Source organism: Eucyclogobius newberryi, unplaced genomic scaffold (genome assembly GCF_026437365.1).
Source record: "Eucyclogobius newberryi isolate DKJ021-1_F unplaced genomic scaffold, fEucNew1.0.hap1 SCAF_13, whole genome shotgun sequence".
Taxonomy (NCBI): domain Eukaryota; kingdom Metazoa; phylum Chordata; class Actinopteri; order Gobiiformes; family Gobiidae; genus Eucyclogobius; species Eucyclogobius newberryi.
The window spans coordinates 13,505,824-13,530,133 of record NW_027315757.1 but is presented as its reverse complement, the minus strand read 5'-3'; the positions used below and the strand labels follow the sequence as shown (position 1 = coordinate 13,530,133).

The 24,310-nt window shown below is 46.1% G+C and overlaps 1 protein-coding gene across 6 annotated transcripts in view; it reads left to right on the top strand.

The window, feature by feature from the left end:
- The window catches only part of rbfox3a (RNA binding fox-1 homolog 3a), an 867,097-nt gene that overhangs the window by 427,520 nt on the left and 415,267 nt on the right, over positions 1-24,310 (top strand). The window lies entirely within an intron of this gene.

Genomic DNA, 24,310 nt, shown 5'->3' with positions numbered 1-24,310 from the left:
ATTGTACCAAAAATGCATTGAGAGATGGGAAATGACCCAAAAAAAATCTGATCGTAGAATCATGAAATCATATTGCTTCAAAAATGGCTAAACATGACTTCGGAGTCTTTCCAAACGTCGTACTTTTACGAACTCCTCCCAGGGCGTTGGCCCTAAAAAGCTGAAATTTGGTGAAAATGCTACTGAGGAGTGGGACATCAAAAGTTATCCAAATTACATTGATACCTCTCACGGTCTCTGTGCAGCGAAGCCGCAAACTGTAACTAAAATTTCAGAAATCTCCCATATTTAAAATTTCTGCCGTTTGCGCAGATAAAGTCCGAATTGCGTCAAATTAGAATCAGTTGTTAAACTCTTTGCCCTAAACCTACTTGAAGTGAAATGAATTCATTTGGCGCCACAGCGCCCCCTACAGATTTTATATGGAGGTTAAATGTTTAGTTTTGCGAAATTATATGAAATTTGACACACAACTCAATTTTAGCATCCCCATCAAAAAAGTCAATGAGACCCATGTCATAATTGTTATGGCGTTGCCGTAACGATGACCGAAACCTCCCATGTTATTCCAATGGGGCCAGAACATGTTTACACTTTAGACTTTCACAAACTCCTCCCAGGGCGTCAGCCCTATTAACCTGAAATTTGGTGAGACTCATCTTCAGGACCATCAAAAGTTATCCACATTTTCATTCAAAGAGTCACGGTGTCTGTGCGGCAAAGCCGCACATTTTGCCAAGAATTCAAAATAAAATTGCTTTTTGATGGTAAAACAAAGGGGAGAACATGTGACAGCGTCACAGATTCAGCAGTAGGCGTGATAAAAGGACAATTGGGGCGCGTTAGCGCCCCCTCCTCTTGCGGCGTGGCGGCGGTGTGGCGGCGGCGTGGCGAGGGCCGATCATTGCCGCTTGCGGCTATATTTTTTATTATTATTTTTCTTGTTCTTCTGCTTTTTGAGCTCTAATTAGACCCCCTGAACATGCTCAAAAACTCACCAAACTTTGCCCAAAATTCAGAATCGGCGAAAAATTCGATTTTTTCTGGGCCATTTTTTTTTTCGTTAAAAAATGGCGCGACAGTGCCACCGACAAAAGTCAAAATACATTGCGCCTATGGGTGACGCCCCGAGGTCAACTTTGGCGTAAAGCTACGAAATTTGGGACACGCATTTCTCTCGTGAGGACAAAAAAAAATATTATTGTGGCCACGCCCCCAGACTTACCCTATGGCCGCCATCTTCCTTTGAAAATGAAAACACGCTGTGTTAGCCATTTTGTTCACGTCAAACTTTGACAAACTCCTCCTAGGGCGTTTTGCCCACCGACTTCAAAATCGGCGGACGTCCTCTGGACAAGTGGGGCATCTAAAGTTATCCAATTTTTTGAGATACCTTTTACGGTCTGTGTGCGGCACAGCCGCAAAGTTGGACAACTTATTTTGGGATATTGCAGATCTAAAAATTGCTCCCATTTTATCAAAACAAGTCCGATTAGGACCAAATTTGAATCAGTTGTTCAACTTTCTAGTTTGGACCAGTTTATGATGACAAAATTGAAATGGGCGCGATAGCGCCCCCTACAGAGTGACCTTTAAATTAACATTGAAGGTCAAAAATTAGTTTTACCAAAATTGTCTAAACTTTACCCAAAATTCTATTTTGGCGTCCCGATCAAAAAAGCCAATTAGACAAATGCCTTAATTTTTACGGCGTAGTCGTAGCGATGACATAAACCTCCCATGTTATCCCAATGGGAAAACCGCTAAATCTCTCGAATATCCACATTTTTCTGTTTCAAACTTTGACGAACTCCTCCTAGTGCGTTTTGCCCACCGACCTCAAAATCGGTGTACGTCTTCTAGACAAGTGGGGCATCTAAAGTTATCCAAATTTTAAGGATAGCTTTTAAGGTCTCTGTGCGACGGAGCCTCAAACGTTTCCCAGAATTCTGACTATTTGGCCTTCAGAATGGCCTAAAAACAATAGAGTTTTTCCAAATGACATGATATTTTGCACAAAATTCTAATTTGCCATCCTGATCATACAAGTATGAGAGCCAAAGTCACATTTTGTACGGCGTAACCGTAGCGATGACAGAAACATCCCATGTTATCCTTATGGGAAAATCATAGAATTGCTCAAATCACCACATTTTTACGCTTCACACTTTAACGAACTCCTCCTAGGGCGATTGTCCGATCAAGTTCATATTTGGAGAATATCATCTACACAAGCGGGGCATCAAAACTTATCCATATTTTGATTCTAAGTGCTACGGTCTCTGTGTGGCGGACCCGCAAATATATGTCAGAAATGGGAAAACAGCGAAATCTCTGAAATGTTCACATTTACGCTTCACACTTTAAGAAACTCCTCTGTGGGCAATAGCTCGATCAAGCTCATATTTGGGGAAAATCATCTACACAAGAGGGGCATCAAAAGTTATCCATATTTTTATTCCAAGTGCTACGGTCTCTGTGCGGCGGCGCAGCAAATTTGACTGACACTTGTGTTCATTTGCACTGGATTGGCCATGTCAATTGTGTCGCCGTCTGTCAAGTTCTTTTTTTATTCAACACACAATAAGGGCGCCATCTTTATCAAGTCGAAAGCGCAGAGTCGGAAGGCCGGCGGCCCGCGAGGGCCGTTGGATGCCGCTTGCGGCTTTAATTTATGCTTGTTATTTATGCTTGTTATACAATGCTATCTCTTTACAATGACTTTTGAATGTACTTTGATACTAGGATGTTTGGTCTCATGTACACATTGCTACAGCCTGATTGCTAAACCACTCCTTTTTAGTCGTTATATCGTCAACAGCAATGGGAGTTGATTATTTGCAGATTATGCATTTACTTAAGTATTTATATATTGTATAGAACTTGTGTACATGTTGAAACTTTTCACCAGTTACAGATCTTGACAGTTAATGTTTATTTCCTTTTTCTGGTAATTGATTTGGTGGTGTCTCTCCACTGCAGGCCAGAGTCTCTCTTTAAAAGCCTGAATGTTACATCCACATCAATGACTCCTGGGACAAAACCCCATCGACATAAAAAAAAACCTTGTTGTTTGCTGCTCACACGTTTGATGTCTCTGCCCGTATCGCTGCGATCACATTTATTTATTTTCTTTTGAACTCATTGAACTCAAAGTGCAGTTTCCTCTTTCAAACTGGTTATCGATACTGCAGTCTGTAAATATGGTGTTATTATTGCTGTTGTTGTAAATACTTTGCTTATTTTTCCTCACTAAAACATATGATCACCGCAAAAAAAAAAAAATCATGATTCTTGTCTTATGATCACAGCAGCTCCAGCAGCCGAACCACAGACTGGCCCAAACATAGACCATTCTACTGCTACATATAAATCCTGATAGTAACTGAAATACATGCTACACATCGCGGTCTATAAATAACCCTTCTTCTGAGAGTTCACACTGTGCTGTGATTGGTCACACCCACCTGTCACTCAAAAGTACAGAGCTGCAGTCGAACCGTCGAGATGTAAAAAGATCTTTGCCGCGCTCACAGAAAAAAAAAACACTGTCAGTAATTCCCACCAGAAGAAATATCTCATTTGTTGACATGACTTCGAGACATCTCTTCATTTCAGCAACAAAAAAAAGGCAAACAAGAGGCGGCTCAATAGCTTCTATATTTTAAAAAAATGCTAATAAATCCCACCTTTAGTGTCTTTTCTCTGGCTGTCATAAATCCGATAACGCCGGGTCCGTGGGGTCTCCTCGAAACAGACAAACACTAAACTCCCCCCGGGACCAATTAGAGCATCAGGAAACAGCGAGCTATCGCACCGCGCGCCATTAGACGAATCATATTGGGAATCTTTTGGACAACGAGCTCCTGTGTTGGTACATGATGGAGGAGGACCTTTATGGGGACCCCCGCCGAGCTGATTGGCAGATATGAGAAAGCTGGAGTGAGTATCGACCAAGAGGGAGCTCGCTTTAAGGCCTGTTCTCCAGCGGCTTTACCTCAGCTGACCGTCAAATTAGCCTCTCGCACGCACTCGCACGGACGTGTTTACGGGCGCTAAGTGGGCAGGTTTATTTTCTTATTTTTTTATTGCAAAGGCATCACTGGGAAGAAGTTTATCCGCTCTGACGACATTGATCAACGGCGACGTGTCCGAGAGTGCAACTACGGCAGCTGCTCAGAAGGTGACCAAACGATGAAAACGCACCACGTTAAGCCAAATTGAGCTTTGTGCGCGCGCTCAGTCCCGTTTACGCGCGCTCGGCCCCGTTAGAGCAGCACTGGCGCATCATCAGTCTGCTCAAGTTTACCTCATGTGTTCATTCATAAACTGTTGGTCAAAACATTCAAGGTTTAGGAAAGTTTTGGGGCATTTTTTCAACAACAAAACCAAGTACCATATTTTCCGGACTACAAGTCGCACCTTTTTTCATAGTCAGAGAATCAGGATCAGAATAAGGTTTATTGCCGTTTTGGCTTATTTGGCCGGGGTGCAACTTATACTTTTATACTTATATACTTATACGTATACTCCGGAGCGACTTATATGTGATATTATTTGTTATTTTCACACTTGCAACCGCATTTCATCCTCCAGTGCGACTTATATATGTTTTTACTTACATTTTTTTGACTGGTACGATTTATACTCCAGTGCAACTTATACTCCGGAAAATACGGTAGATGGAACTGCACTGTTCACTATAATGAAGTATAACTTTTTAAAACAATTCTGCATATAGTAAACAGGAAGTCATTGGTTCCATTATTATCACTAATCAACTTTAGATACATTTTGCAGATTCAAATATAATGTTAAGTAATGAAATCTTTGTATGTTATTTTAATACTTAGTTCTAGAGAAAGTATGTGTTGTTACGGAGCTGCGTCACGGCGATGGCTCTGGCTCTCCTCGGGGTGGTCTCGCAGGTGGATGCCGGAGTCCTCAGTCCTCTGACGGGGCCCTGACACCCGCTCCTGACAGTGATGCCTCTCAGGCAGGTGTCAGCAGGACTGGCAGCTGGATCATCGCAGTCCGGGACTGAAGGCCGGTCCTGGGGGGCCGTAGGGAGCGGCCGTACGTTTTAATGATCGTCGGGGGGCTGCTTACCGCGCTCCTCCTCGTTACCGCGCCATCCGAGCTGTCACCGCGCGGGCAACAGGTCGCTCCTTTTGGACACCTCAATAATTTAGTGCGTGTGTTTACACGACGATGACAAAGTCAAGCGCTGCTGCTGCTGCTGCTGCTCGGCCCGACATGAATAATACATGCGGCGGTCCGGGAAATGTGCGCCTGGCGGTAGGTGCGAGTTCACTTGTTCTGCGCATAAGCAGAGTAAATGTCCTGACATTTCAAATATCCAGTGTGAGCCCCAAATCTGCTGAAATCACAAAACGCCGCGGCTCCCTGTGAAGAGCAGAGCTGGTTAGTGGTGGGACTGGGAGGAGGAGCTGCTGCAGCGGAAACACAGGCAGAACAAAGGGTCGGAAACACAGGCAGAACAAAGGGTCAGAAACACAGGCAGAACAAAGGGTCAGAAACACAGGCAGAACGAAGGGTCGGAAACACCAGCAGAACGGAGGGTCAGAAACACAGGCAGAACAAAGGGTCAGAAACACAGGCAGAACGAAGGGTCAGAAACACAGGCAGGACAAAGGGTCGGAAACACCAGCAGAGCGAAGGGTCAGAAACACCAGCAGAACGAAGGGTCAGAAACACAGGCAGAACGAAGGGTCAGAAACACAGGCAGAACGAAGGGTCAGAAACACAGGCAGAACGAAGGGTCAGAAACACAAGCAGAACGAAGGGTCAGAAACACAGGCAGAACGAAGGGTCAGAAACACAGGCAGAACGAAGGGTCAGAAACACAGGCAGAACAAAGGGTCGGAAACACCAGCAGAGCGAAGGGTCAGAAACACCAGCAGAACGAAGGGTCAGAAACACAGGCAGAACGAAGGGTCAGAAACACAGGCAGAACGAAGGGTCAGAAACACAGGCAGAACGAAGGGTCAGAAACACAGGCAGAACGAAGGGTCAGAAACACCAGCAGAACGAAGGGTCAGAAACACAGACAGAACAAAGGGCTGGGAATACCGGCAGAACAAATAGCTGCGAGTCCGTGCGCCTTCAGTCCAGGCTCTGGTCTTGGACTTTCACAATAAGATATGATCACTTTATGCGTCTCTTGGTATGATTTTTATTGCAATATTTTGAGGAGAAAAACAGAATTGTAGATTTGCTACTTTTACGTTCTAAAATACCATATTTTCCATACTACTTCTATTACTATTACTATAAGTCACACCTTTTTCATAGTTTTGGCCGGGGTGCGACATATACTTATATTTATACTTATATACTTATACTCCAGAACGACTTAGCGATTATTTGTTATTTTCAACCGCATTTCATACTCCAGTGCGACTTATGTTTTTTTCGTCTCTATTATGCATTTTTTAACTGGTGCGACTTATACACCAGTGCGACTTATAGTCCGGAAAATACGGTAACTTGACAAACATTTTTTACGAATAATAACAACAATATTCCAATTTCAAAAAGTGCTTAATAAGTTATTTATGTAAGTTGTCTGCTCTGAAAAGGGCCTGTGTGACTGTTTTTTATCCGTCGCTGCAACAAATCAATGCATTTAAGCAAAACACACTGGTATGTAATGACATCTTTTGTGACAGACGTACGACTGTGGCACATACCGCAGTACTTTGGTTATTGTTACTGCAGTACTTTGGTTATTGTTCGCATCCCTTGTTACTAACTCCGTCCTTAATTGGAAAGGAGCTAAATCATTTGTGAAATCAAATAGTCTCTGCTTTCTTTTTGAGATCGTTAACTCAGAATAAGATTTCCGATGGTGTTTTGCTTTTTGTCGGCTCGAAGCGATGCCTCGAGGAACCGGGCCGAGGTGAGACGTTTAAATGTGGCTCACAACGATGCCTGGAGGAACTGGGCCGAGGTGAGACGTTTAAATGTGGCTCACAACGATGTCTGGAGGAACTGGGCCGAGGTGAGACGTTTAAATGTGGCTCACAACGATGTCTGGAGGAACTGGGCCGAGGTGAGACGTTTAAATGTGGCTCACAACGATGTCTGGAGGAACCGGGCCGAGGTGAGACGTTTAAATGTGGCTCACAACGATGTCTGGAGGAACTGGGCCGAGGTGAGACGTTTAAATGTGGCTCACAACGATGCCTCGAGGAACCGGGCCGAGGTGAGACGTTTAAATGCGGCCCACAACGATGTCTGGAGGAACTGGGCCGAGGTGAGACGTTTAAATGTGGCTCACAACGATGTCTGGAGGAACTGGGCCGAGGTGAGACGTTTAAATGCGGCCCACAACGATGTCTGGAGGAACTGGGCCGAGGTGAGACGTTTAAATGTGGCTCACAACGATGTCTGGAGGAACTGGGCCGAGGTGAGACGTTTAAATGCGGCTCACAACACGTATTTGCATTTCAGATTCACACGCCGCATTTCAGAGATCGGATTTTGGCATATTGATCAAGCAGAACGGCGAAACTTGAAAAGAACATAGGGCCTGTATCTTAGAGGAAGAACATGGGGCCTGTATCTTAGAGGAAGAACATAGGGCCTGTATCTTAGAGGAAGAACATGGGGCCTGTATCTTAGAGGAAGAACATAGGGCCTGTATCTTAGAGGAAGAACATGGGGCCTGTATCTTAGAGGAAGAACATAGGGCCTGTATCTTAGAGGAAGAACATGGGGCCTGTATCTTAGAGGAAGAACATAGGGCCTGTATCTTAGAGGAAGAACATGGGGCCTGTATCGTAGAGGAAGAACATGGGGTCTGTATCTTTGAGGAAGAACATGGGGCCTGTATCTTTGAGGAAGAACATGGGGCCTGTATCTTTGAGGAAGAACATAGGGCCTGTGTCTTAGAGGAACAACATAGGGCCTGTGTCTTAGAGGAAGAACATGGGGCCTGTATCTTTGGAGAAGAACATAGGGCCTGTATCTTAGAGAAAGAACATAGGGCCTGTATCTTAGAGGAAGAACATGGGGCCTGTATCTTTGGAGAAAGAACATAGGGCCTGTATCTTAGAGAAAGAACATAGGGCCTGTATCTTAGAGGAAGAACATGGGGCCTGTATCTTTGGAGAAAGAACATAGGGCCTGTATCTTAGAGAAAGAACATAGGGCCTGTATCTTAGAGGAAGAACATGGGGCCTGTATCTTTGGAGAAAGAACATAGGGCCTGTATCTTAGAGGAAGAACATAGGGCCTGTGTCTTAGAGGAAGAACATGGGGCCTGTATCTTAGAGGAAGAACATGGGGCCTGTATCTTTGGAGAAGAACATAGGGCCTGTATCTTAGAGAAAGAACATAGGGCCTGTATCTTAGAGGAAGAACATGGGGCCTGTATCTTAGAGGAAGAACATGGGGCCTGTGTCTTAGAGGAAGAACATGGGGCCTGTATCTTAGAGGAAGAACATGGGGCCTGTATCTTAGAGGAAGAACATGGGGCCTGTATCTTTGAGGAAGAACATGGGGCCTGTATCTTTGGAGAAGAACATAGGGCCTGTGTCTTAGAGGAAGAACATGGGGCCTGTGTCTTAGAGGAAGAACATGGGGCCTGTATCTTAGAGGAAGAACATGGGGCCTGTATCTTAGAGGAAGAACATGGGGCCTGTATCTTTGAGGAAGAACATGGGGCCTGTATCTTTGAGGAAGAACATGGGGCCTGTATCTTTGAGGAAGAACATGGGGCCTGTATCTTTGAGGAAGAACATGGGGCCTGTGTCTTAGAGGAAGAACATGGGGCCTGTATCTTAGAGGAAGAACATGGGGCCTGTATCTTAGAGGAAGAACATGGGGCCTGTATCTTTGAGGAAGAACATGGGGCCTGTATCTTTGGAGAAGAACATAGGGCCTGTGTCTTAGAGGAAGAACATGGGGCCTGTGTCTTAGAGGAAGAACATGGGGCCTGTATCTTAGAGGAAGAACATGGGGCCTGTATCTTTGAGGAAGAACATGGGGCCTGTATCTTTGAGGAAGAACATGGGGCCTGTATCTTTGAGGAAGAACATAGGGCCTGTGTCTTAGAGGAAGAACATAGTGAATCTCATCAGGGCCGAAAATGATGAGCAATCAGAATTTTACTGCCCCCTCCGGTGCAACAGCGCAGGACACGCGAGCTACGGCATCTCATTTCACCGCCGCTTCAAAAATTCATGAGTTTATGTGCTTTTGCAGAAGGGCCCTGATCCATCACACTTACGGACGGAGTGAAGTGAGCGGTTCAGGACCTCACAATGTGCTGCTGTTGTCTTTTACGCTCTAAACAGGGGAAATGTATCATGCGGTAGTGCAAAGTTGAGTTGAAGACGGCGCTCGCGGTCGAGGCAAAGTGTTGTGGCGAGGGGGGGGAAACGGGAGAACGAGGAACGATCTGCAGATGCATGGATCCATTTGTGGGCCGGTGCTGCTGCCTCGAGGACAGAAATATGGAGGTTTAAGGAACACGTGTAGGTTAAACTGAGCCCTCTGAGGGAAGTGTGCATTCAGTTTACAGATTTGTCAATTTTCCTTAAGATATAATTATACGTTCACTTGGGAAAGGATCATGTTTTTAGCCTGTGTTGTTGTTGTTTTTGACTACCATATTTTCTGGACTATAAGCCTTCAAGCTTTCATAGTGTTGTCCGGGGTGTGACTTATACTCCAGAACGACTTATATGTGATATTATTCCTTATTTTCACACTGACAACCACAAGAGGGCGCTCTAGGCTCTAAGCGACGCAGAAGAACAATCTGCACTTCCTCTACCTCCTGAGTTTGGGGAGTTGTTTAGAAGTGACACAGAGGAAGAATAATTCAATGGATTTAGTGATTTGGGGTAAAACTGATGCTTTGGTAAACTTGTTAGCATGTTCTTTATGCTATAGTTATCTGAATAACTGTTAATATGTTACGTTAACATACCAGACACTTACCACAGTTCTGTCTGTGCGTCATGTAGCTGAAGGTGTTAGCGTTAGCATACGTACACCTATTCACCATGTTCTCTCGTCTGTTATTATTTTAAACTGCATTTCAAGATGAAATGTTTGTTCTTGGTTTTGGATTTTAGCTAATCAATTTCCCCCCAAAAATGCGACTTATACTCCGACTTGTTTTTTTTTTTCTTCTCTATTATGCCTTTTTTTGGCTGGTGCGACTTACAGTCTGGAAAATACGGTACTTCCTGTCGTTATTTCGTTGGCACTTCAGATAGTTTTGTCTCCAGAACAGTCCCAGGTGTGTGGTAAGGCGTGTGCCCCATCGTCCTGGTTCATGAATTCAGATTTTATGAACTTCCTGATTTCGATAACTCTCTTTTTCCCTCGTTGTTCTTTTATTGTCCTTGATTGTTTGTTTCCAAACTAAAGAAGACAGAACTTTTCACCACATAAAAATCAGGGCTGAGTAATCAATCAAATTCTAATCAAATTGAGATCAGATAGTTTCAAAGTGTCAATAAAAAGCTCTCCGGGTCTGTAGACGCCGCAAACGAGTGCATGTTTGTTACGTTGGCATCAAACTTCCAGCTCAGTAATTAATTTGGAATGTGTGCTGCTCGTTTAAAGTAAAGCTAATTGGTGGAACCTTTGTTTTTGGTGTGAATTCTCTAGCTTAGCGTTAGCTTTCGTCACAAATATGCTAATTTTGACGCAAATCACTGCACCATATACACAAATAACACTTCTACACGTAATATTTTCTAACAAGGCTCTAGTGTTTCTCCCATGTGGTCAAGTGGTCATCAAAACAGCCCTGGTTTTGGTGATGTTTTTTATGATGTTACGCTAACTCTCCCATTAAAAATGCATTGACGCTAACATAGTGCAGTACCAGTCTTTTTTTCCCAAGTACAATCCGACAAATTACTGACATATATCTATTTAATTACTTTTTGAACCATCGATCTCATTTGTATCGATGTGATATGTCCATGTTTACTGAGGACTAATAATCAGAGCTTTGTTTACGTGCGACGCGGTACTCGCTGCGGTGAATGGCAAACTCAAAGCGAGCAGTATTTGGAGGAGGATATTATGCAACGCCGTGTTAGACCTGTGTACTCTTCATGCACAAACAAACAGACACGCTTGCAGTTAGTTTTCCCCAGGCGCCGGCGTCTTTTCCGTGTTTGAAGCATTTCCTGTTTGCTAGCGCGCAGGTATATTAGCCTGAACCTGTTGTCAGAGGCTGCAAAACACGTGCCACTGCGAAACTAATGGATTTCTCTCATGCAAATCACACCTGGGAGGGAAAAGGAGCTGTTTTTAACTCAAAAGGCCAACGGTTCCACTCAGTTCCATCGATAATAGAGTGAGATTGATCACTGATTTGACGGAAATGCACCAAATTGTAGCGGTTGCAAAAGGTCAGGCTAAATTGAAGTGTCATTTTGCAAAATCACAAAATATATCTTCACTAAAATCCCTTTATTCATGGACAAATATACAAACAATGGCAGATTTTGGGGCTTGAATATCATATTTATAACATCAGGCTCAAAGTGCCAGTCTCTTGAGCTCTTTGACACAGAACTCGTCTTTTCAGTCATTTTACATAAACTACATTTAGTAATGTGTTTAATGTAATATTCACAGACCACTGCAGACCAGGAACTGCCCACAAGATCTGCACTAAAAGAACCAGGTCTAACCCAGGTCTAAACCAGGAATAAACCAGGTCTAAACCAGAACTAAACCAGGACTAAACCAGGTCTAAACCCAGGTCTAAACCCAGGTCTAAACCAGGACTAAACCAGGTCTAAACCCAGGTCTAAACCAGGTCTAAAACCAGGTCTAACCCAGGTCTAAACCAGGACTAAACCAGGACTAAACCAGGTCTAAACCAGAACTAAACCAGGACTAAACCAGGTCTAAACCCAGGTCTAAACCCAGGTCTAAACTATTACTAAACCAGGTCTAAACCAGGTCTAAACCAGGTCTAAACCAGGACTAAACCAGGTCTAAACCAGGTCTAACCCAGGTCTGATGTGGAGCTGTAATTACAAGTACCCAGGCACTAATCCATACAAAAAAATATATGAAAAGTATATTCATATATGAAAAGTATATTCATATATATATATATATGAAATTTCCCCATGTGGGACAATAAAGGAATATCTTATCTTATTTTATTTTTGGGATGTTAGCATCTTGCTAATACCTGAGTTAAAAGTACTCATGAACATGTCAAAAGTACAAATCCTAAGTCCATCAGTGGATCCAGTGGAAATATATAGGCTTTAAACATAAGGACCAGTGGTGACTTTCACTGACCACGTCACAAATCCCCCTGTACATGTCCTCACACTTAATTGTCTCCAATATCTTTTCCATCACATTATCTCCATATTAGCTCATCCATTCCACATTTTACACTTTATTTGAACTTTCCCGTCCGCCGTCTCTCTGCCTCTGCTGCGAGCGCCTCTCAACCTCCAGCCATTTACTACAAATGTAATTATTTATGCTTCAGCCCCTGGACCACATTTTACAGGGCACTTTTTATCTCATTTCCGCTCCGTCTCTGTAGATAGCCGATAATGGCGACGTCGCTCGGATCCTCCAGCCGCGCCAATATTATTTTACTACATTATTTTGAAGTCAGCGTGATTTATGGGGGCCAGACTCGAGACGCGATGATTGTAATTAATCTGAGAGAGAAAGGCCAAGCGCGGATCCGTCCTCCGACATATGGCTGCGGGTTGGTGAGCCCCCTGCACCAAAATCGCGCTCCCCCTTCGAACTGATTCAGCGAGTTTGGGCTTCCCTCGGCGCGCGCCAGCCCGCCAAATCCCAGTCAATCAGTCATCCGTCTTTCCATGGCTGTTTACCCATATGCTTAAAGCCATATGTCTCAATGAAAACCCTGCTCAAACAACATAAGTGCGCCGATTAAAAGAATTGGGGAACAAATAATTTCCGTGTCGAAATTGGAAGAAGAGAGCGGTCGTGGGCGCCGGCTGGGGAGAAATGAAAGGGAAAAAGGTGATTGATGGTTGTGCCGATGGAGGAGGAGGGCTCACTGAAGGGGTCTAATGGAAAGCGTGTCACGGTGGAAGTCGACAAACACCGGGAGATTTCACACTTTTACTGTATTTGCGATCAAACCGTTTTTTTTTTTAATTCAGGATGCGCTGCAAGTAAACCGTTTTAATCCCCGTTTGTTTATATAGCATGTTTCTTAAAGCGCTCGAGATGGTACTTCAAGAAACAGCCGTTGCCATGGAGATTGATTAGCCGAAACAAAAAAGTAAACCGAGTCGTGGAACAACCTGTTAAACAGCTGGGTCGCTTCAGTGTAGGAATATGTTGTAAAGAACGCTAAGACGATCATTTAGCTTCAATTGTTCAGCATCTCCATTGGATTAACGTTAAAGATACAGTATGTAGCTTTTCTGGTGCTGGTTTTCCACCTGTTTGTCTCCATGGAGATTTGTCACCTGGGATGTTCCCCCTTGTGGCATTAGTGGCATTAGAATGATCTCAATAGAAATAATCACCAGACAAAGTTAGAGCTGCAACATTCGTAAATCTGTTTCTGGAAAGCTTTAGTCTCAACAATTCAAACTAAAATAGATAATAAATGTATTTAAGAGTCTCAATAATCATTTGACAATTCGACTGTGCTCAAATCTGCCCTAATGATTCTGGATCTGTGGAGAGGAACTTAAAAGTTAAAACACCTGTAAATGTGTAAAGATGAATGTGTTAAATGCCATACTGTGGAACATTCCAGGTACAGAAGTTGACTCTCAAACAAGAAGTTGAGCCGTCTCACCACGTTTTAAAGCAAGTTAGTTAACCTTGCCACGAATAAATTATGAGATTCAAATGTGTGAATTTTTCTTTTGGATATTTCTTGTGAAAATGCCATAAGTGAAACACACTTTCTACCTTCAAAACCATTGACATTTATCTACCACTCCTGGACAAATGAGGATCACACCGTCTGCTCTTTCTCTTGTCAGCTCTTACAATTAATAGATAGCTCAGGTTTTCAAATAGGCAACCACATGTTATAGTCAGACGTTGTGTTTAGTATAACACCTGCCCACATTTGTGTCATGTGATCACTGGTGCGTGTAACAGCGCTTAAGTCGGCTCGTATTTCCGCTCCGTGTGCATCTTTTCATCTCTTGCTTGACCTCCCTCTTTAATTCAAGCCTCGAGTGCCGCGCCTCTGAATTCGTCCATAGTAAATGTAGCATCCACCGCAGGACACGGGACGAGAGCCGCTGCCAGCGTCACCTACATTTTAACGATCACTCATTTTAATCAACACACATGACCTTTGGAAGCCATTACGGCAAACAGATCCGGCGCGGAAAAGGAGCTGACCTGGTGTTTGGCCCCGGGGTACGGGGCTTTGCTGCTCCCGCTCTGCACCGCACAGCACGGGAATGGCACGGGAAAAGGCACGGATATACCACAGAAACAGCACGGATATACCACAGAAACAGCACGGATATACCACAGAAACACCACAGAAACAGCACGGATATACTGCAGAAACATCATGGAAAAAACACGGATATACCACAGAAACACCACAGAAACGCCACAGAAACGCCACAGAAAAAAAACGGAAACGGCACAAAAAACAGCACGGATATACCACAGAAACGGCACGGATATAACACAGGAACACCAAGGATATACCACAGAAACACCACAAAAAACCACAGGAACACAACAGAAACACCACAGAAAAACCACGGAAACGGCACAAAAAACAGCACGGATATAATACCACAAAAACAGCACGGAAACACCACGGACACAACACCATAGGAACACCACAAAAAACACGCAAACACCACAGAAACACAGTTCTTTTGGCTGTAAGATCTGAAAAAAAGATTAATTAAGTCACAGATGAATACTGTCAAAAATAGAATTTCCAAGCTATTTTTATTGCACTTTAATCATGTGTTACCACCAGCTCCAAACCACGTCAAAAACAGAACTTTTATCGGTCCAAACGAAGGATAAACCCTGTCAAAACCCAAACGAGGACAAACGTGTCCCACCTGAAGGACACGAAGAACATGCAAACGAGCTTCCTGTCATTACACTTCCAAACACACCTTCTCCCAATCAACAAAACAAAACACGGCGCGGATCCCATATCTTCCAGCTCGATGATCGCCAGTAATAATTGCACTTACTTATCATATCTCGCATTGCGCCGGCGCCGGCTCAGGTAAAGTTAAATAAAATACCTTCTAATTAGCCATTCGTCTCACAGATTCATTTAGAGATGCTAACGGCATCACTGCTCAATTTCAAAACCTAATTTTTTCCAACGCCGCGTATTGGATTACCAGAGAAACCGAGGAGGCGCGGTGGCGGGGGGGAGGGGGCGGGGCCGGCACGGGGAGGGGAGGGGTCACGGCGTCCAAACAAGGGCCCGGATTCATTACGATTCGGAGAAAATAAAAGTTTAGATAAACTTTGGGGGGGAAGACGAGAGAACGAGAGAGAGCAAGTGTGTAATTAGACATGAAAATATATTCCCAATAATCAAATCACATTTTGTACTCGGGGCTTTGAGATTAAATTAGCGGAGTTCATATACTGCTACATCTCTCAGCCACTTTCTTCACTCTAAAATGTGTTGCCGGAACAGCGGTCCCCCGAGACCAGATAGGAATCTAATTAACTAAGATCAATATTACTCTGAATTTCTCTGTCTTTCCAGCTCTGCGGCTTGTGTGTTGTGTGTTGTGTGTTGTACGTGTTGCGTGTTGTGTGCGTGTGTCGTGCGTACATCCAGCGCTCGCGGTGGCGGATCGTTCTCGCTCTATATGAGGTCAGCCCGCTCCTCATTGGCAGCGGCGCCGTCGTCTGATTAACAACGACGCACCGCTTTTTACCGAGGGCGTTTTCTCCGGGAGAGTCGCGGGTAATGGAAGCTCGAAACGCCGAAATATTAAACGGCGAGATGTAAAGGAGCCCGTGGTTGTTGTCGTCATTGCGCCGGTTCCTTCGCCGACGTCCTTTCCCACGCCAATTTACTCAAACTGTCTGCGTTTCGTTCACGGGAAAGGCCTTTGCCACGGGCGTTGTCCAAACCCTCGACTTCGATGGTTGCCAGTTTTACAGAAGACGTTTCTCCGGTTCCGGAGGTTGACTTATTTTATGTGTCATTTAGAAAAGTCAACACCCGGGATCCAAACTGTTTTAGTCTTAGGTCCGTTTCTCGTTTAGTCGAGTATTTGTCTGATGTTTCGGATTATTATTCATTGTCGTGTGTTTCACCTTTAACGCCAAAGCGAGTTCCTACATTTTGAACCCCGTTCGTTGACAATAAACCTCTCTGATTCAGATTTTTAAAAAATGGTTTGAAATGAACAAATTACATCTCTGGCTTTTCCCACGCTAGGAACTGACCTTTGGGCCCCATCTACTGGCTGCAGAGAGAATTACACAGGAGAGAAACACGTGCGAGATCTCTGAGCTGCGTCACAGGCAGAACGTGACATCACAGGCAGGACGTGACATCACAGGCAGGACGTGACAGGACGTGACATCACAGGCAGGACGTGACAGGACGTGACATCACAGGCAGAACGTGACATCACAGGCAGGACGTGACATCACAGGCAGGACGTGACAGGACGTGACATCACAGGCAGGACGTGACAGGACGTGACATCACAGGCAGGACGTGACAGGACGTGACATCACAGGCAGGACGTGACATCACAGGCAGGACGTGACATCACAGGCAGAACGTGACGTCACAGGCAGGACGTGACGTCACAGGCAGGACGTGACATCACAGGCAGGACGTGAGGTCACAGGCAGGACGTGACGTCACAGGCAGAATGTGACGTCACAGGCAGGACATGACAGGACGTGACATCACAGGCAGGACGTGACATCACAGGCAGGACGTGACATGACAGGCAGAACGTGACATCACAGGCAGGACGTGACGTCACAGGCAGGACGTGACGTCACAGGCAGGACGTGACGTCACAGGCAGGACGTGACATGACAGGCAGAACGTGACATCACAGGCAGGACGTGACGTCACAGGCAGGACGTGACGTCACAGGCAGGACGTGACATCACAGGCAGGACGTGACATCACAGGCAGGACGTGACGTCACAGGCAGGACGTGAAATCACAGGCAGGACGTGACGTCACAGGCAGGACGTGACGTCACAGGCAGGACGTGACATCACAGGCAGGACGTGACATCACAGGCAGGACGTGACGTCACAGGCAGGACGTGAAATCACAGGCAGGACGTGACGTCACAGGCAGGACGTGACGTCACAGGCAGGACGTGACATCACAGGCAGGACGTGACGTCACAGGCAGGACGTGAAATCACAGGCAGGACGTGACGTCACAGGCAGGACGTGACATCACAGGCAGGACGTGACAGGACGTGACGTCACAGGCAGGACGTGACGTCACAGGCAGAACGTGACGTCACAGGCAGGACGTGACGTCACAGGCAGGACGTGAAATCACAGGCAGGACGTGACGTCACAGGCAGGACGTGACATCACAGGCAGGACGTGACAGGACGTGACGTCACAGGCAGGACGTGACATCACAGGCAGGACGTGACATCACAGGCAGGACGTGACATCACAGGCAGAACGTGACATCACAGGCAGGACGTGACGTCACAGGCAGGACGTGACATCACAGGCAGGACGTGACAGGACGTGACATCACAGGCAGGACGTGACAGGACGTGACATCACAGGCAGGACGTGACATCACAGGCAGGACATGAAATCACAGGCAGGACGTGACGTCACAGGCAGGACGTGAAATCACAGGCAGGACGTGACGTCACAGGCAGGACGTGACGTCACAGGCAGGACGTGACGTCACAGGCAGGACGTGACATCACAGGCAGGACGTGACATCACAGGCAGGACGTGACATCACAGGCAGAACGTGACATGACAGGCAGGACGTGACATCACAGGCAGGACGTGACGTCACAGGCAGGACGTGACATCACAGGCAGGACGTGACATCACAGGCAGAACGTGACATGACAGGCAGGATGTGACATCACAGGCAGGACGTGACGTCACATGTGGAGCAAAGGGTTTTGGCGCTCGGAGATGGGACGCCTTCTAAACAGGAACCATCAAACTAGTGTGAATGAAGCTAAATGCTACTCGTGAATTAAGCTAAACTCGTGAATGAAGCTAAATGCTACTTGTGGATGAAGCTAAATGCTACTCGTGAATTAAGCTAAATGCTACTCGTGAATGAAGCTAAATGCTACTCGTGAATGAAGCTAAATGCTACTCGTGAATGAAGCTAAATGCTACTCGTGAATGAAGCTAAATGCTACTCGTGAATGAAGCTAAATGCTACTCCAGGTTTTTGATGAGCTGTACAACGCGGCCGGAAAAAAAAAGTAGAGCAAGTATTGAAACTTTCAGGATCAATGTCTCACGGAGAGAGTCTGAGGAAATGAAGCCTGTGTTTGGAGAGACACGGTAAACAATGTACCGCTGGAGGCTAAGGCTAACTAGCGCGGGCCTATCGACTAATCTCTAAACAGCTGAAATGTCAGTGTGCGCTGCAGGTGACGAGCGGATTCCATTGATTCCGCTCGGCTCTGCCTCGGCGCTGCTCTTGCTTGTTTTGGAGTTGTGTGAGCGCGGGCGGTTTCCATGTTGTTTACATGAGCGGTTCCCACGGAGACGCAGAGGGAGGTGTGGTCTCCCCTCCAGCGCCGTGTCATCGTTCTGATATCCCGGCGAGCGCTGCACGTTTGTACCGGATTCGAGCCGTTTGAAGATGTGTTTTCAGTCGGCGGGAAAAGCCCTGATTATTGTTTAAGTGGTAAATATGAGACTTTCTGTTGCTTCTGTTTGTTCTCGACACGTGTGCAGCATTATTCTGAGTTTTAGACATTTTAAAATGCAGTGTCAGATTTGAATGACTTTCTAAAAGAACTATCTCTCTCTCTCTGAAGCTGGGGTAGTGAGAAAGCCCCTCTCTCTCTCTCTCCCTCTCTTCCTCTCTCTCTCTTGAGCTGGGGGCAGAGAGAAAGCCCCATCACTGCCGTCGTGCCACATTTTGGACAATAGAACGTTTGAATACAACATTTCATTTCTTTTACAGCTCCGTTTCCCAAACTATTTCTGAGGAACTGTATTTCTTATTCTCACAGTTACATCCAGACTTCCTGTAGCACTGTCCATCGGATTGAACAGTGCTGGACAATTTATACATTTATACACTTATGTGGATGTTAAACAACCTTTTTACCATGAATTCTCAAATATATACATGAATATATATATACATATATATCCAGCCGCGGAGGGTGAGGTGAGAGTTCATCACGTGCTTCCGTCCGTCTCCTGCTCTGGTTCATCACGTGCTTATGGAGAACGTCTAATTGCTTTTTCATGTCCGTTTGGCTCCATTTTCCTTCCATTTCGTCCAGCACGTCTGTGCCGGACGTCCCTGTAATTCATCCCTTCTTTCTTCTCAGCTTGTGTAATGCATGACGGAAGCCCCCCCGCCTTCCCCGACAGGCGTGCAGCCCGTGGTGGTTGGGAGGCGGCGGGGGGGGGCTGTAATTGTTGCTGTAAATTCGGCAGCTCCCCTACGCCCCTGTCTTAACCGGCCATTACGCATGCTTCACTACGGCCCTTGTTGATTGCAACTGTCGAGAGCTCCAAATTTATGCACTTGGGGCCCCGGAGAAGGAGCGATGGAAGCCGAGATGAGGAGGAGGTGGAGGAGGTGGAGGAGGTGGAGGAGCGGGTGAGGTTTATTAGGACGAGCTGATCAAGAGGAGGTGAAGAAGAGGCACAGACCGTGGCGCTGACAAGAAGAAAGAGTTTTATCACTGATCGACGCGAGTCCAACGGTTTCACACTTTCATTCTGTCAACTAGAATATTTTGGTCTGTGTCATATTTGTCTTGATGACAAAAAACGACTAAAATGATGACTAAAACGATGACCAATACTATGACTTAAACGATTAACAAGACTAAAACTAAAACGAATAAAAAGACTAAAATGACTATAACGATGACTAAAACGACCAAAACTATGACTAAAACGACTAAAACTGGAACTAAAACGACTAAAACGATGAGGAAAACGACCAAAACTATGACTAAAACGATTAAAAAGACTAAAACAATTACTAAAACGATGACCACAAGTAGATATTTCTTTTTAGATTAACAGATATTTTTGCTGAATAATTAAAAAAAACTAGACTAGATCCACTTTTCAACAAACCAATGTCTTTCTTTTTCCCATGAAGTAATGACAGAATTATCACAGTTCAGATTTAAAAATGTACAATTTTATGGTTTTATTTGACTAAATCAGACACAGAACTCTGATATTTAGGGTTAGAAACGATGCTGAAGTTTGTCCCACTTTTGATTCATCTTGATACTTTAAACGTAAAATAGGTCAACGAATTTTAAATCAGAGAGCAAATTCTCCCATAGAATTCAGACATGTCCTTTCTCTATAACAGTGCTATACAACATAAGGCCCGGGGGCCAAATCAGGCCCTCTAAGTGATTTAATCCGGCCCACGACCCGTCTTCCAAATGTAAAAGAATAAATACTGTATTTTCCAAACTATAAGTCGCACCTTTTTTCATAGTTTTGTCCGGGGTGCGACTTATACTCCAGAGCGACTTATATGTGATATTATTAGTTATTTTCCCACTGACAACCACAAGAGGGCGCTCTAGGCTCTAAGCAACGCAGGAGAAGAATCTGCACTTCCTCTACCTCAGTTTGTGGAGTTGTTTAGAAGTTACAGAAGAATAATTCTATGGATTTAGTGATTTGGGGTAAAACTGATGCTTTGGTAAACTTGTTAGCATGTTCTTTATGCTATAGTTATCTGAATAACTGTTAATATGTTACGTTAACATACCAGACACTTACCACAGTTCTGTCTGTGCGTCATGTAGCTGAAGGTGTTAGCGTTAGCATACGTACACCTATTGCGTCATAAGGCGCTGGTACAGCTGGCAGCCCGGTGTAAACGCTCTCTCTTCTTTCTCACACTTATTGTGCTTTATCTCCTATATTTTGTAAATATAGTTAGTATATTTTTTCTACTTTACTGTACGATAGGGACACGCGCTGGAATAGTTTTTTAATTCAACTGTTTTTGACTTTTTTCGGCTGGATTTGAGAGTTTTTCGTTGCGTTCGTTGTGTTGTTGTGACGTGAGCTAGCTCCGAGCGAGCCCACCAGCCCACCAGCCCCCCCGCGCCCTCCGGCCGCGCTAAAGTACGGCGTGTCGTCGGTACACGTTTATATACACGTTTATATACACGTTTATATGAAAGAGGAACTTCACGAACGATCGGGACACGCACTGGAATCGCTTTAAATTAACTTGTTTTGACTTTATTCGGCTGGATTGAGTGTTTTCGTCGTGTCGTTGCGATGTGTTTTGGCTCTGAGTCCCCCGGCTCCGGCCCCGCCCCCCGGCCGGCGCCGTACCGCGTTTCCACAAAGGAGGAACTCATGAAACTGCGGAGAACAGTCGTCTTACCCGGAGATCGTCACGTTATCCCGTCGCAATACTGACCTAACCTAATACTGATGTGCAATTCTGTCGTATGTGCAATTACTGTGAAATTCATGTGCAATCTATGTGCTGTCGTGACACATATTCATGTGCAATTACTGTCGGGATCACATGCAATGGTATTTATGTATTTATTTGTCTATGGGAGTTTTTATTTATTTATAGGAGATCTTCTACTGAAAGTGTTTTTCAGACTTCCTATAAGTGATCTGTTCTTCTGTATCTACCTCTGTATCTACCTGCGTTGCACCAATGAAATTTCCCCATGTGGGACAATAAAGGAATATCTTATCTTATCTTATCTTATCTTATTCACCATGTTCTCTCATCTGTTATTATTTTTAAAATGAGGTTGAGTGTTCAAAAATGTTGCGATGTCACGTCAGCCCGACAGAACCACGCCCGAGTGTACAAAGCGCCCCGTGGGTCCAGACTCAGGACCTACAAAGCGCCCCGTAGGTCCAGACTCAGGACCTACAAAGCGCCCCGTAGGTCCAGACTCAGGATCTCCAAAGCGCCCCGTAGGTCCAGACTCAGGATCTACAAAGCGCCCCGTAGGTCCAGACTCAGGATCTACAAAGCGCCCCGTAGGTCCAGACTCAGGACCTACAAAGCGCCCCGTAGGTCCAGACTCAGGACCTACAAAGCGCCCCGTGGGTCCAGACTCAGGATCTCCAAAGCGCCCCGTAGGTCCAGACTCAGGATCTACAAAGCGCCCCGTAGGTCCAGACTCAGGACCTACAAAGCGCCCCGTAGGTCCAGACTCAGGACCTACAAAGCGCCCCGTGGGTCCAGACTCAGGATCTACAAAGCGCCCCGTAGGTCCAGACTCAGGACCTACAAAACACCCCGTGGGTCCAGACTCAGGACCTACAAAGCGCCCCGTGGGTCCAGACTCAGGACCTACAAAGCGCCCCGTGGGTCCAGACTCAGGACCTACAAAGCGCCCCGTGGGTCCAGACTCAGGACCTACAAAGCGCCCCGTGGGTCCAGACTCAGGACCTACAAAGCGCCTCGTGGGTCCAGACTCAGGACCTACAAAGCGCCCCGTGGGTCCAGACTCAGGACCTACAAAGCGCCCCGTGGGTCCAGACTCAGGACCTACAAAGCGCCTCGTGGGTCCAGACTCAGGACCTACAAAGCGCCCCGTGGGTCCAGACTCAGGACCTACAAAGCGCCCCGTGGGTCCAGACTCAGGACCTACAAAGCGCCCCGTGGGTCCAGACTCAGGACCTACAAAGCGCCCCGTGGGTCCAGACTCAGGACCTACAAAGCGCCCCGTGGGTCCAGACTCAGGACCTACAAAGCGCCCCGTAGGTCCAGACTCAGGACCTACAAAGCGCCCCGTGGGTCCAGACTCAGGACCTACAAAGCGCCCCGTAGGTCCAGACTCAGGACCTACAAAGCGCCCCGTGGGTCCAGACTCAGGATCTCCAAAGCGCCCCGTAGGTCCAGACTCAGGACCTACAAAGCGCCCCGTAAGTCCAGACTCAGGACCTACAAAGCGCCCCGTGGGTCCAGACTCAGGATCTACAAAGCGCCCCGTAGGTCCAGACTCAGGACCTACAAAGCGCCCCGTGGGTCCAGACTCAGGACCTACAAAGCGCCCCGTGGATCCAGACTCAGGACCTACGAAACACTCCGTGGGTCCAGACTCAGGACCCACGAAACACTCCGTGGGTCCAGACTCAGGACCTACAAAGCGCCCCGAGGGTCCAGACTCAGGACCTACAAAGCGCCCCGTGGGTCCAGACTCAGGACCTACAAAGCGCCCCGTGGGTCCAGACTCAGGACCTTCAAAACGCCCCATCGGTCCAGACTCGGGTCCTACAACTTGGACAGTCGTGGCATTTTGAAGTAGCTTTTCAGTTGGTTACGGCCTCCAGTGTCGGTCGTCTCCTCGATCGCTCCCGGCGTGATTCCAGACGAGCTCTTCACTGCTCTGTCCGTTTTTCGAGTGGCGAGCGTTGACCTTCTTCAGACACTCTCAGGCCGCCTCCCCTGGAACCGCCTCCCCTGGAGCCGCCTCCCCTGGAGCCGCCTCCCCTGGAGCCGCCTCCCCTGGAGCCGCCTCCCCTCGAGCCGCCTCCCCTCGTCCCCGCTCGCTCTGCCCGTGTTGATTCTTCGCCCGTCACAAAACTCATTATTCACACCAGCGCGGCCGTTATTTCATCGTCTCTCCGCTGCTTTCGTATCATTAGAAACTCTCTCACAAAATATTTACAATTAATCAGTTCCAGCTTTGATTAATTCCCGTTTTGAAATGTTTTGGTTTCTCTTGTGATTATGGGCTTGTGTAGTTAGTCTCGCCCCGTTCATTCTAAATGTGGCTCTTTCACTGAAGCTTCACTGTCGTTTTGGTCCATGTTCTGGGTTCAACTGAAGCTTCTTTTTTAAATGTGTGACGTCACTTTTCCGTCTGTTTGAAGGAGAAGATGCTGCTTCTCCTAGAATGTTCCATGGTGTGGCATTAAAGCTTTCTCAACCAGGGTAAACCCAAGACTAAACCAGGACTATACCAGGACTAAACCAGGATTAAACCAGGACTAAACCAGGACTAAACCAGGTCCAAACCAGGACTAAACCAGGACTAAACCAGGACTAAACCAGGTCCAAACCAGGACTAAACCAGGACTAAACCAGGACTAAACCAGGATTGAACCAGTGCTAAACCAGGACTAAACCAGGACT